The sequence below is a fragment of the Nycticebus coucang genome, chromosome 20 (genome assembly GCF_027406575.1).
Source record: "Nycticebus coucang isolate mNycCou1 chromosome 20, mNycCou1.pri, whole genome shotgun sequence".
Lineage (NCBI taxonomy): Eukaryota > Metazoa > Chordata > Mammalia > Primates > Lorisidae > Nycticebus > Nycticebus coucang.
Window position 1 is genome coordinate 61,380,751 of NC_069799.1, and position 15,719 is coordinate 61,396,469.

Consider the following 15,719-nt stretch of genomic DNA (forward strand, 5'->3'; position numbering starts at 1 on the left):
ACAGTAGGAAGAAGACCGCACTTCCCACTGAGAAGAGAAAAAAGTGAGACTCAGGTTGAGTTCTGTTTCATGGCGATTCTGTTTAGTGAATGAAAATTAACAGGAGAAAATAATTGTCCTCATTTTTTTTTCTTTCAAGGGCACTAATTAAAATGGATTTTCAAAACGAAAATGCAACGATATAGCAAATTAAGCTCGCTGTATCCATACAGCAACACATGACACAATTTTCAAAACACCTAAGGTTCTTTTAATTCATATGAGGGGAAACTACTGTGAACTATATTGTGGATATGTATTTTTTGCATGATTTCTAGATGATAGAATTTGGGGACAAGAAGGGGTTTTAAGATTTCAACAGCTTTCCCCGAGGGAAAAATGACAGAGTACTATGAATGTGGGGATTAAAGCTGGTCTATTATGAACTGAATGCATGTGTCTCCTGGAAATTCACGTGTAACGCTCTAATCGGAACACCATGGTATGCAGAGGTGGGGCTCTGGGGAGGTGATGGTTCGGATGAGGACATGGGGACCGTTCTTATGAAAGGATCAGTGATCTTGGAACAGGAGAGTCTTACAGCCCAGCTGGGAGGAGGCACGGGGATTCTTCTTGTTCACACATGCTTTCTCCAGTGCAAAACTCTGCACTGCAGAACTCTGCCCAGCTGAGGCTCACAGCATCTGGCTATACCATATTCTCTGAGCACCCCTGGCTCTGTCATCCTTGGGACCCAACTGCTGCCAACATTTTAAGGGACTGTATAGTCTGTGCAGACGACAGATCCAGCCTCTCACTCTGCACATCTCGTCTGACCACCTCCTTTGCTCCGCCAAGATCAATCATACTGCCGCCTCCACCGGCACTCCATGCAGATCTGAACACTTTTAACAAAAGTAAGAATAAGTCTGAATACAAATTGTTTGCATATGATGGTGCATCTTTTTAATTCGAATAAAAATATAATGAATTTTATTGATATTATAGTGTTGATGAGAAAAATTTGTCTTCATTTGAAAATATTAAAACAGATACTCTCAACCTTATATGATTTGTAGACTGTAAGCCAGGTCTGTAAATTATTGAATATGCCTTCCATTGGCCCTCTTGAATCTGGGCTGGCCATAACGACACATGAGGAACCAATAGAAGTGATGTTGAAGCTGGGTGCTGTGGCTCACACCTGTAATCCCAGCCCTCAGGGAGGCTGAGGCAGGTGGATGGCTTGAGTTTGAGACCAGCCTAAGCAAAAGTGAGAACAAGTTGAAAGAGAGGAAGGAAGGAAGATAGGGAGGGAGGGAAGAATGGAAGGAAGGAAGGAAGGGAAGGGAAGGGAAGGGAAGAAGGAAAATAAAACTGGATAGGCATTTGTGGTAGCTACTTATAGTCCCAGCTGTTTGAGAGAGGCTGAGGCAAGGGGATCTTCTGAGCCCAGGAGTTTGAGGTTGCTGGGAGCTTGTGAGGACTCCATGGCATTCTACCCAGGATGACAGAGTGAGACTCTGTCTCAAAAACAAACAAGCAAACAAAACAAAGCAAATGAAGTGATATTGAATGACTTCTGAGACTGGTTCAGAAATGGCCGAATAGCTTCTGCCAAATTCTGTTACAATGCTATTCTTGGCTAAACCAACCAGGTATCACCTAAGAAGCTTGAAAGTGTCCCACTACAAAGTCTCTACATAGATGCATTCTGATTGACAGCCCAGCCAGCTCTAGCTGACAACCAGCATCCTCTGCCAGCCAGGTGAGTAAGCCAAATAGAACACACGCCCCACTAGCGTCTTCAGATCAGCCTAGCCAGCATCCAACTTCAGTGACAACTGCTCAGCCAAATCCTTGAACACCTGACCTACAAAACTGTGAGAACATAAAAGCGGTATTTGAAGCCATCAGCCTTGGTGGCAATTTGTTCATAGCTAGTAACTAGAACATACAGATATTAGAGACTTTATATACGTTAATGCCCTCTATTCACTGCATTTGATATAATTTACAGTCTTGCAAATGATGAATTAATATTTCCAAAGAAGTATGCTTTCACTAGTAACAGTCATCTGTTAATATGAAGAACTAGCTTCATTTCTATTTAATTGCCTCCAAGAATCTTGTCTATAAGCACTTTGGAGAGCTGGACATAATAGGAATAAAAAAGAAAATAGGTTGACTCTGCTAATTCCTTTCATTAGACTTACTGTTTTTAAAAGATTATTTCTAATTATATAATGGTTAGAAAGTCAAGGGCCTTTGTCTGACTTTGAGCTTATTAATTATCTTTCATCTTAGTTTCACAAACACTAGGATGTGAATATTTTTTATCTGCCTTGATTATGTCTCATGTCTTCTAGGAGAATTAGAATTTTTAAGAAAAACTTTTGAAAACTTTCACTTGGAAAGAAAATATTTTTAGATGATTTCTAAAATAAGAAGATCCAATTCTTGCAAGATATTAGAAATTCACAGGTGGGGGGTGGGGGTGGGGTTGAAGAGGCAGAGAATTGTTGAGAGGTGGCTGAAATGGCCAGAGGCTAACTCCGGGTGTGGACTTACCTAATGCCTCTTTCACAGCTGAGAGATGTTCTAGAGATCATTAACTTTCATAAGACCATTCAAATTTCTTTCCTAATAAAAATGTACTGTTAAATCAAACTAATTTGGCTTGAGGCTGCCTTCATACTTTGATTCCTATGTAGCAAAATAAACCTAACTGGATATGTAAACCAACTGCAACCTAATTTAAGAGTATAGTCTTAGGTAGGCATCATGGCATACATGGCATAGACCCAGCTACTGGGGAGAATGAGGTGGGAGAATTGTTTGAGCCCAGGGGTTTAAGGCTGCAGTGTGCAATGATCATGCCTGTGAATAACCATTGCCCTCCAGCCTGGGGAATACAGTGAGATTCCCATTTCTAAAAAGAAGTATATTTTTATATCAAACAGCTGAGTCTGAGCCTGTTACAGCAGCCATTTTTAGCCAGTCACAGTCTACCAACTGACAAGCCTCTGTCCATATAAGGTGAATGGCTCATCACATCTGACCCCCATAGGGCAAAGACTGAGCTATAATCAAACTGCTTCTGTATGTTACTTCCTTTTTCTGTCTGAATACTGCCTGCCCATGCTGTTGGGTGGAGCTCTCTAAACCTCTCCTGGTTCCTGGTGCTGCCTGATTCATGAATCATTCTTACATCAAATAAATGTCCCTAAATTTAATTTGTCTAAGGTTTTTTAACAATATCAGATCTCATCATATAAAATTTATCAATTGAATTAAAATTAAGTTTTGGTATAAAAAGTAAAGGAATAAAATTTAATTATTCTCATACTTTTGACAACTTGTCTTTCCTTGTTAAATGACTTTATGGAATTTCCATTAAGAGACTCTAGTCAGAGAGAACTTTTCAAACTAGTTAGGACACGCTTTCTCAAGGTGTGGGCTGGGGACATCTGTGGGTCGCAGAGACATTTTTAGGAGGTCTATGAAGTCAAAACTATTTTAACAATGATGTTGAGACATTATTTTCCATTTTTCACTTCATTCTCTCATCAGTATACTTTCTACAGGACGGATGGTGTGTGATATTGCAACAGATCAATTGCAGAAGTATACAAATAAGAACTCAGTTGTATCATTAAATAAGATATTAAAATGGTTTATAGGGCGGCGCCTGTGGCTCAGTGAGTAGAGTGCCGGTCCCATATGCCAGAGGTGGCGGGTTCAAACCCAGCCCCGGCCAAAAACCACAAAAACAAAACAAACAAACAAACAAACAAAAAAATAGTTTATAAAAATGTAAAATATTGTGACTTTCTGTTTTTGTACAATATAGCTATTTTATGCAGCTATTAACAAACAGTAGATATTTTTGTAAAATTTTATGTTAACATGTAGATTTATTATTTTATCTAGTGAATTAATTTATATTTAAAATTTACCTGTTTTAATTACTAAGATAAAAATGGATAGATATAATGTACATAAACAAATTTCCCTTGAGATCTTCATTTTTTTTTTTAATGTAAAGGAAGGCTGAGACCAAAATGTTTAAAAACTACTGGGTTAGGAATTTATCTGGGGGAAGTAAACAGTATTTTACCAATGATAACTATATCGTTTACACTGACATAAGCAGATGCTTCTAGGTAAATTGAACACTTAAGCTTCTAAATCTATTTTGCTTCAAATCTCAAAAATTCTAGTAATAGAAAACAGTAAACACAGGGGTATCAGGTGTGGCTTGACTTATAGGTCTTGGTAGACCAGATGGTTATTCAGAGCTCTTTGAATCAAAGACCTGGGCTACCACAAAAAATTTTGTCTGTATGTGTATGATTATTTGCTAGAATGAAAAGTAATAGGAAAATAATTCCTATATGAAATACTATTCATTGAAGAATTAGGTTATCTTCTTTTTTTTTTTTTTTTTTTTGGCCAGGACTGGGTTTGAACCCACCACCTCCGGCATATGGGACTGGCGCCCTACTCCTTGAGCCACAGGTGCCACCCTAGGTTATCTTCTATCTAAATCTCTCTTCTCTTTCAGACCAGATGACAGCGTCATACTGTGGTGCCTATTTATTCACCATTTCCTTGTTTGCTTAGGAAAGTGGGTAATATGAAAAATGGTCATATCCTTCTGTTCCAAAGGATTAAGATTCACTTCATTTAGCCTCTTGCTTCTTAACCAACACAATAGGGATAACGAATCACTTTTGATTAACAAGTCCTGAAATTAGATTCTAATTAGGATAATAAAAATTAACTATCCTGACCAACCTGAGCCTTCAACTAAGCCCTGGTTTGATTATCATGTTTTAAGCAAATGTGCAATTTGTTTTTATTGTTAAATTACTTGCTTTCAGGCCTTTACAATCACATTTTAAGCCAAAAACAAATGAATAAGTATGGCCAGAAAAAGGGGAATGAAACTATAAAAACCTTTAGTAATAAGATTTCTTGAAAAAATTCAATTCTTATAATGCCTACTTATAATTTTGAATTTGCTCTGTGAAAGTCAGTCCTTCAAAGAAAAATAATTATGACTTACTAGTTTATTGAACCATTTTGGGTTCATACAAATTGTACAAAAGACAAAGGAACCATATTGTCCTAATATTAAATTATACTCATGACATAGTGCTTTATAAAGGGTTGATGGGAATAATTACATTCTTCTTTCCTTTATAAAGTCTTTTGGATTTCTGAATATTCTATATAAATTAAAGGAAACATGTTATTTAAATGTCCAATTGAAAGACTATATACCCTACATGGTTTGGTTTATAGTCTACATGGAAAATATATCTATTCTTGCCTATTTTCATTCATTCAACAACTATTTATTAAGCAAGTACTATGTGACTACACTGGATAATGAACTGGAAAATAGATAATTTCATGGAATTTATAATCTAATGGAGAAACTAAATTAATAGTTAATATATTTCAAGCACTCATAGGTAGTAGGCAGAAAAATAAAACAAGAATATAGAGTGTGGTGGGGTGTGAAAAAGGATACTTACATAGAATGACCAATAAGGTTACTCTGACCAATAAGGTTAACATGTACCAACACTACATATTAACTCATTGAGACTGTTCTCTGCTTGGATTCCACCTTCCTGTACTGTAGTCTAGAAAGTTCTAGGCTGAGAGCTGGGTGATCATGGTGCTCACTTTGTTTCCCTTCTCTAAAACGTTAGAATCCTATGCTGCCTGTTGTCAAATGTCCAAATTTATTTTACATATTTTGCTAGTTGTTTATTCTAGTTGTTTATGGTGGGTAGGAAAGTCTGGTATTTTATTTTTATTATTATTTTTAAAAATTTTTTAATTTTCAATTTTTTTTTTTTGAAACAGAGTCTCACTCTGTTACCCTGGGTAGCGTACCATAGCATCATAGCTCACAGCAACCTCAAACTCTTGGGCTCAAGTGATCCTCTTGGCTTAGCCTCCCCCCCCCCGCCCCAAGTAGCTGTGACTACAGGCACCTACCACAACACCTGGCTATTTTTTTTTTTTTTTTTTAAGAGATGGGGTCTTGCTCTGGCTCAGGCTTGAACTCCTGAGCTCAAGCAATCCATCCTGGCCTCCCAGACTGCTGTAATTACAGGCATGAGCCACTGCACTGGGCCAGTATTATTTACCCCATCAAGAATGGAAATGAAAATTCAGAAAATTATGTATTTTTTTGAAAATGGAAGATAGTATAGCAATGTTATAAACCAACGAGAATTGCCCAATTAAGGTGATAAATCTGGTGGTGCTCATGAGAAATGATATTTCAGAAGCAAATAGTTTCAGAAAATGAGAATGGGTATCAATTAGTATGTCAGTAGAGGGGAAGACCTTAATAAGGATTGTGGACATTCCGTCTACTGACTCAGCATTTAAGTAAGATGTGAATGAAGTCAGAATAATAAGGTAAAAAAATAGTATGTAATGCAAAGACTGTTTCCATTATTTGTTATCTGATCAAATGATTTCAGTAAGCAAAAGAGCAAATTTAATAAACTATTTGTTCCTTATCTCTGGCCAAAATGGAGTCATTTTTTTCCTCCAAAATTACAAGCCATTACATATTTAATCTACCTGTTCCATTTTGCAGATATGTAAGTTTCAGGATCGCCATACCCAGAGATATCAAATAAAAGATTAAAAAAAAATACTACATGTGAGTATAATCCCAGAACTTTGGGAGGCTGAGGTGGGAGGATTACTGGAGGTCAGGAGTTTGAGATCAGCCTATGAAATATAGTAAAGTTCCATCTCTAAAAACCCTCCCCTAAAAACCCTCCACTGAGCATGACAGTGCCCAGTAAATGGACTGGTGTGGGTCCAATTCCTAGCCATGTGGGAGGCTATGGTGGAAGGACTGCTTGAACCCAGGAATTTGAGGCTGCAGTGAGCTATAACTGCACCATTGCACTCCAGTCTGGGTGACAGAGAGAGAATGCATCTCTACTAAAAACACATAAGCAAACAAAAAACTCATTTGCATTCTACAGACTTGTGTAAAAAATCATACTAATACCTACATAAAAGGATTACAATTAGGATTAAAATAAAATATAGCTAACATGCCAACCACAGATGTCACTGAAATACCGACTTCCTTATCTTCTTCCCTCAGTGAAGAGAGTTCTGTCTTGCATTTAGAAATTTTAAGTTCTCTAGAAAGATTAACAATATGAGACATGGTCCACAAAAGAAGTATAATGAATTTAGTTCTTTTTTCCTCCTAAAATATGCTTCCTAGAATTGTTCTTAAATCCAGTTTTCCCGAATTGAGATCTCTTTAGCATCTTTTCTGCTTTTCATTTCCTGGTGGATCTGTCGGGTCTACAATTACACCTAGCACATAGTAAGTACCTAGGAAATAATCTTGTGGGGGAATATTAGTGCCTGTAAATACCTCCAAAAAATCCTAGCCATCCGTGGAACAAATTTTGGGAACTGCTGTTAAGTAGAACAACTTGCATTAGATTAGCCACCTGGATTCTCTTCCTCTCTCTTGAGAACTTCTGTAGCTCAATGATGGGAAACTCTTTCTTTGTATATGTCAGAAATAGGCTGTGTCTTACGTCTGGTAGCTAAGCCCTTTAAAGTCACAATCTGCACAGGCTTTAGGAGCCAGTGAGATAGAAGGGATTAAATCTCTCTGGGCCCCGCTAGCCTCCGGTGACGGGGCACTGTGTTTCCTGGAATCAGAGCCCCCTGTCCTTGGCTTTCACACCAATGCCCATGGATTTAGCTGAGCAGGCTGGGCCTCACCGTTGTGTGTACACATGTCGGCTGCAGGAGGCCCAGCCTAGGTGACAACAGTGTCACTTTGGTGGCACATCTTCTTTTACACCTGATCACACTTGCGGATGGGAGTTAAAGGCTGGAGGGGGAGACTGCGGAGAGAGGTGCCAAGTGGACATCTTGACATGCAGAGTGGGCCTGAAGAGCCCTCCACATGGGCACTGTGAACCTGACCAAGCTCGTACGTCCTGCCTGGACTGCAGATTCTCACTATGACTGGAAAAGAGCCACATAAAGTGGTGATGATCCAGAAACCAGAGAGAGAGGCAGGTGGACTTGTACTTGGTGGTGACCCAAAGATGACATCCCCCAGCAGGTGAAGACTAACGCTGGCAGGCATTTGTCTGTTGGGCAGAGTTACATCCTGTGTTGGGCACGTGAACTTGTTCACTTGGGCTTGACGGTACGACAAGACCTCTCATTGTCTTCACCAGGAACTCACTTTCTGCTGGGTCAGGTAGGATTCAATCCCTGTAGGCCTAACACAGCTAGAGGATCTGGGGAAGGGTTGAGAGAGCAGCGCTGACTTGGAGAGGGAGTTCTGCATTCAAATGTTTTAATATTTACACACAAAGGTGAAAAAAATCAGTTGAAAGAAAGGAGTGAGAACGGATTTTGGATGGAGAGTTGAAAGTTGAGGGAGCCCCAGGTTTGTATGTGGAGAGACAAGGGTGCAGGAAGAGGGAAGGAAGGAGTTGGGGGAATGGTGGGGGTTAGGAATTGAACATGGGTCTATTTTTTTTAAGGAAATGCCAATAAAGCTGGTATCATTTTTGCCAGCAATGATTTTCAGATCCTGGACCAAACCTTGTTTGGGTTATGTTTGAATAGAAACAATGTCTTCAGCCCATGGCATTTTAGCTGAACAATGCTTACAGAAAACCAGTGTCTGGAGTGCACAGCCATTCAGAAGTAGCCATTCGCGGGTGATCCCACCCTCACTTTATCATCAAACTCCATAACTTGACCCCTGATTCTGCCTTCCGTTGCCACTTTCCATAGCTTGGGGATGCCAGATCTTATAATAAGCACCCTGCCCCGAAACAGTTCCTTAGCTCCGGCCAGCCCTTGATGAACTAGACTAGACACAGCCTCTTTTATCAACTTCCATAGTCCAGGTTCGATTCTTATGTTGACACAGAGCGCTGACAAACCTGATATTCACATTCGGACATTCAGGATGTGGCATTTACTAGGAGAAGGTGCATTTTAAATGGGCTATCACATGAGAGTTCATGCTCAAAAGGAAAACATTCCCAAGTGATGGAATTTTAGAAGCTTCACAAAGGTGTTTTCAGAGCATTCTTTAAGAAGCCCAGCCCTTGACTTTTGTGTCTGCTTCAGTTCTTCTCTCCCCTTTAGTGTCCTTGTTGAGGTGGACCCTTGTCATCACCGGTCCAGCCATTGTTCATTTCCCCTTTCCTGATCTTCTCAGCAGGGGAACCATCTCTCAGACACTGTGGGCAATTTAGTGCAACGTTACATCCTGGTGTCTGCCTTTCTCCAGGTTAACAAAAAGGCAAGACCCTTGTTCTCCTTATCTCTACAGGGCCCAGAGGAAGGCATGTGACTAAGTCTTCCCATGAGAGGCCTTTTTCCCCTGGATTTCCACCCATGAGCAAGTCATGTTACGATCCAAAAATGGTTGGAGTACATTATTCTCAGCCACTGTGCTGCTGTCCCAGACACCTGCTCCTACCCAGAGGCCATTCTGCTTACATGTTTTGTTTCCTAGGCCTCCAGAACTGCTCATCCCTAAAACTGGTTCTCTGACCTTCCCAGTGGAGTCTCTGAATTCCAAAATACCTTTAGTATTTTGCTTATAGTAGCTCGATAACAAAGCCAATTATTATTGCAACTAAGAACCCTGGACAGATAAACCTGGAAAAGACAAAAGTTAAAATAATGATTCACAGTTGTGTGACATCTACACAAATCCTTCTGGGATCCAGTAAAATTGAAATGTTAATCCTGTGTTCCAGTTATAAGAAATTACCCATTTTCCTCAATGGTAACATCTTGCAGAAGCATTAAAATATGATATTGCAACCATGATATGGATGTTGGTTCATTCCATGGATCTTCTTCAGATTTCCCCAGTTCTCAATGGTGGCAGGCAATGTTATCATATGTGTGGGGTTGTGTGTCCACTGCCCAGTCAAGATATGCAACAATGCTATCAGAACAAGGATTCCTCAGGCTGTCCTTTCAAGGCCCCATGCCAATCTTTCATATCTCCTTCCACCTCTAAGTCCAACAACCACTTCTCTCCTCTCTACTTTTAAAAATAATGTTGACATTCCAATGATTTTACACATATGGGACCATCTAGCATACAACCTTTTAGAGTAGTCTTTCTTCGTTCAATATGATTCACTTGACATCCATCCATGTTGTTGCATAAATCATTAGCTTATTTCTTTTTGTTGCCAAATAGCAGTAGTAGTATTCTATTATATAGATGTACTGCAGTTGGCTTAGCAATCCACCTGTTGAAGGAAATCTGAGTTTTTTTGCACTTTTGGCTGTTACAGACAAAACAGATAAAACTCCGTGGATATTTACATACATATCTTTTATGGAAATAGAAATTCCTCTGTCTTGAGTAAGCACCAAAGAGTACAATGATTATGTCCTGTGAGAGACAACCTGTTTTTTAAAGTGACTGCACCATTTTACATTCACACCAGCAATGGATGAGCAGCATTCTAGTTCCTCCGTATCCTTGCCAACACTTGACATAGTCTTTTAATTTTAGCCATTGTAACAGCTGTGCAAGAATAGTTTTAATTCACATTTCTTTAATGATTTTTGCTATTGGGAATCTTTTTTATGTGCTTATTGGTCATCTACATATTTTCTTTAGTGCTGTTCCTATTCAACTCTTTTTGCCCATTTTCAAAAAAAAAAACAGAGTGTATGTTTTCTTATTGTTGAGTTTGGAGAGTTATTTATACGGTCTAGATATACTTCATTTATCAGAGATATGATTCATAAGGATTTTCCCCTTAATCTGTGGCTTGTCTTTTCATTCTCTTATTGATGTCCCTCAAAAAGAAAACATTGCTTTGTTTTGTTTTCATTTGCTATGTTTTGTTTTAATGAGGTCCAATTTACCAACTTTTGGATCACAGTTCTAGTATATCTAAGAAATCTTTGCCTACTTAAGGTCACAAAGATTTTCTCTGATGCTTTCTTTATAGAAGTTGCACAATTTCAAGTTTTATATTTAGGTCTGTGATTGTGTTACATTAATTTTTAAAATATCGTGTGAGAATCAAAAGTTAACATTTTTGCATATGGATGTGCAATTTTTCCATCGTTTGTTGTTTATGGTGGGAGGGCAAGTCTGGTACCAAAAAGCTGCTGTGAACATTTGTTGTGAGAACTTAAAGTTTTCACTTTTCTGGGATAAATTTCCAAGAATGGAATTGCTTAATTTTGTAAGAAATGGCCAAATTACTTTCCAGTATGAGTTTTTAAAAAGAAAGATGTAAAACTAAAGAAGTTGGATGGATCCTGCCTCTGCTTCTTCCCTGTTATTAATCTCAGGCAACTTACTAAAGATCTGTCTCACTTTCCTTATTTATAAACTAGGGCTGAGAATACTGCCCACCTCACTAGCTTATTATGAGCAGTAAATATATTAATGAAAGCAAAGTATTTAAAATAAAACCTGACATATAAGGTGTGATCAATAAATGTTAGCTTTTATTCTTTGTAACTTGCATTGCTACTAAAATTTTTTGTGGCTCCACACCATCTTGAAACACCCTTCTTACATTTTCACAATTTCCCACATTATAAGATCCAAGGAGGAAGCTGAAAAACTGGCTTTCCTGGATTCCCTTGCAGCTAGAGTGGAGGCAAATTACCAGGTCCTAGAAATCAGCATAGGTCTGAACACCTTGGATTCAGAAATGAGCTATAGTGGGAGATACTCACATAGCAGAAATTCATTCTTGCCAGAACATTTAGGGTCAGCTGTAGCAGAGTTTTAGGATTCATTTCCAAGTGACATAGGTACTAAGCAGTGATAAAATTGTCCTCTTACTGGAGAGAACCTTGCCACATATTGGGGCTCTGTTCCTAGTTGTGTAGCTTCAAAGTGTTGTTATCTGGCCTTTGTGAAGACTATTTAATAACTTCTCTTGCCACTTAAATTGGCCAATTTTTAAAGAAATTATATAAGTCTTATATAGGTAAATTTTTAGATATGTATATGTATGTATATATACATCATACACACGCACACATGCAAACATATTTTTAGCCATACATATATATATATATATATATTTTAGTCATACACACACACACACACGGTGGACATAAAGTTCATTTGTAATTTAAAATAGTCTAACATAGTAAATTGCACATGAACTTTATGGGCACTCTATACACCCACACATATATGCATATATAAAATGAATTACTGGGACAATTGGAGAAATTTGAATGTGGTATACTGTGTCATAACATTGCACCATTTAAATTTCCCTCTGATTTTGATAGTTGTACTTTGGTTCTGTAGGAGAATATCCTTGTCTATAGGAAATATACAGTGAAGAACTTAGGAGTAAAGTCACCCGGTCTGTGACTTATTCTCAAATGGATCAGAAAGGAATATATATGGAAAGAACAATCAAGCAAACATGGCAAAATACTGAGAAATAGGAAACCTGGGAACAGTATATGGTGTACTTTGCACTCTTCCTGCAATATTTTCTGCATGTCTGAAATTGTTACAAGAAATGAAAGATTAAAGAAGATCAGCTAAAGTCGATGTGGTTGTCTGTAATGAAGAAGGCTACTAATTTAGAAGAACTGGGGGTAGGGTGAAAGAGAGACAGGTTGTTCTAATGACTTTCCCTCATCGTCCCCATACATGGTCCACATAAAGGCAGGCAACAGTCATACACTTGAGAAGGGAGGTGTTGCTCATATCCGGGGCTCAGATCCTACCTGAAACACGGTGGCATCCCCTAGCAGATTCCCCTCCCAACCCAGTGCTGTAATCTCCACTTTCCAGGTGGTTGATCTATCTCCATTCTCAACAGAGATGAATGAAATGGCCTTTCGCTTTATTTCATGGAGACAAGAATAGCAACCCACTCTGTGGATGTCCCATTTACATCTCCTTTAATGGGCTGAGAGGATGACTGAGACCCACACAGAGGCCTAAACAAACACTTCTCCTCTGATTCTGAAAGGGGAGCTATCAGCCAAACCCAGCAAGAGCATGAGAGCCTTCCAGAGGGCAAAACCAGAACTCTGTCGCAACTGGTCTTCTGGGTGACTTGGAACTACTTTCATTATGAGGCTTCTGTCTTTTATTTATTTATTTATTTATTTTATTGTTGGGGATTCATTGAGGGTACAATAAGCCAGTTACACTGATTGCATTTGTTAGGTAAAGTCCCTCTTGCAAAAGGCTTCTCTCTTAATCCCACTCATAAACTTAAACCCAATTTAACTCCCCATGAAGCGTGTTCTGGTCAAAAGCAACGTCATTCCTAATCTGTGGCAGTTTTTAAGTCTCACATGTCATGCTTTTGAAGAGTGTAACATACAAAACGATGCCACACCCCCATATTCAAGTGGATGTTGCCGATGTTGAGGGCTGACGTGCAGACCAGGAAAGGAGGCAGCCTGAACTTCAGACGCACAAGGTAATTCTGCTCCTAAGTCAAGAGCATTCAAACTTATTTGGGATCACACAATTTTTATTGCAATAAAGAGGCACTCAACACATCCAATAGAAAAGCTTTTACCTAAAAAGTACTTGCTTAAAAGGGCAATTTCACGTAGGAAAAGGAAATGAAATTCCCTCCAGAGGGTTTAATCTGAATTGACATGCACAATATAGCAGGAAATTGTCATCTTCAGGTATCTGATGGACTTCTATACCTCGAGGGGGAGAAAAGGAGAGGAGGAGGGGGATGGAAGAAAGAAGGCTGCCATCTTGTCTATATGCTTTGCTAATTTCCTGTATGGTTACATTCAAATGCTTCCAACATGTACTTGAAGGTACTCATTTTAATAGAGCCACTTTGCTGTGAGTGTGTTAAATATTACACCGTCCAATTCACAGATGATGCTATAAAGTCTGGCTGCCCACTCCAATCCCCAAGGAGCTTAAAACTAAACCACGGCTAAGCTTCATCTTAGACCAAATGAATTAGAAGCTTCAGGGCAGAGCCCAGGTTGATTGTGCCCAAGAATGAGTGCTGAGAAGGATTGCTATAAAATACACAGTCTGCTTTATAGAATAAACAGGCACCGGAAAATGGAAACCTTTTAAAATCCTCTAGAACTTGCTACTGAAAGTCATTCCCTAATGATGCTTTTTAATCATGAAAGCCATCCTCCCTTTTAGAAATGTGAGTCTGAATTTTTAGGCACTGTATGTGCTTCAAACCACGCGTTGTGTTTATAGAGAGGAGTCTGCAACAGAACGCACATGTGTTTCCTTACACATGTGCACCCCAGGAAGGTTGCCCGATCTCACATTTCAGTTTCTCTTCCTAGAACATGTTCTCGTTTGAGCCTATAAAGTTAAGTAGGTCAGAGGATATCGTCACTATTTTACAGATTGATGAGGAAACGGGCAGAAATGAAATGATATTTTAAAACCACCTTTGTGACAGGACTACAACGCAGGTTTCTTCGCACTGAGTGAAAGGCATTCCATCTTCCACTTTCGTTTATATACAAACACACACACACACACACACACACACACACGGTGCCAAAAAATGTTTACACATTTTAAGAAACGAAAAAACTGTATTAAAATTGTAACACTATATGCCAATAACAAAAGATGAATTACAAGGCAGGTTGAACACCTCTTATAATTGCAGAAGTGACTTGAGTATTACAATTTTAATACAGTTTTTTTCTTTCTTAAAGTGTATATGCGTTTTTGACACCCTCTGTGTGTGTGTGTGTGTTTGCATAACACATATATACATTACGTATGAATACATAATATAAACATGTTACTGTGTCTGTATACATATCTGTATATATATAAAAATATACTGTCTGTACATATATGTCCTGCAAATAAAAATATTAAGCTACTGTTTAACTTTGTTTAGAGTGCCCTCTTTAAGGTTAATAATCAACTCAGCTATCAAAACTGTCCATCAGGTATATAGGTAATAAATCACATCAGATATACCCATCTTTCTTAACCTTAGGCCAGCAGGTTTGGGGAAATTGCAAGAGGGAATTACAAACAGAAAACCCAAACCTGCAATCACATGAAAGTGTTCAAATCTTATTTAAACAGCATGTACAATCGTTTGGTGCCAAAACTCAATTTTTATTTTAGGAAAACATAACTTTCCCTTAGATTGTTTTCTAACCTCATTTCAGCAAAATAGAACTTGATCTCAAGGTTCATAGACACCGCACTCTGTTTGCGGGCTTACCTACAGAGGGGCCTTTCTCCTTAGTGTTAAATATGAACTCAAGGTAGAAAGTGTCCATTACAGACCTGGACCATTCTGTGTCTCATGCTGGCTTTGCATGTTATGCTCCACTCAGAAAGCAATTACTGGTTTCTACTGCAATTTATGGAACTCTTCTGAATCTTTATCCCTGGTGATAAAAACATCAAAATGAAGACAAGTTCCTGACAAGAAAGTGACAGGGAAAAGATCACATGCAAAGATTCTTCTGGGACGTATAGAAAGTTATTTGCTTATCTGAATGATATTTGCCAAGATGTAAAGACCCCAGCAGATCCCTCCATCTCTCACTGACCAGGCGGCAGCTGGTACTCTGTTGATACAGGGAACATCTGTGAAGGATTCTGGGCAGTGAGTGGAAAGATTTCGCTGTCAGCAAAAAAGCTTTAGGAACCAGGTCTTGGGAAGCATAACAAAGCTGGGACACAG

The 15,719-nt window shown here is 38.7% G+C and overlaps 1 protein-coding gene across 5 annotated transcripts in view; it reads right to left on the bottom strand.

Moving 5' to 3' along the window:
* Positions 1-15,719, bottom strand: part of CELF2 (CUGBP Elav-like family member 2) — a 766,349-nt gene that overhangs the window by 439,419 nt on the left and 311,211 nt on the right. The window lies entirely within an intron of this gene.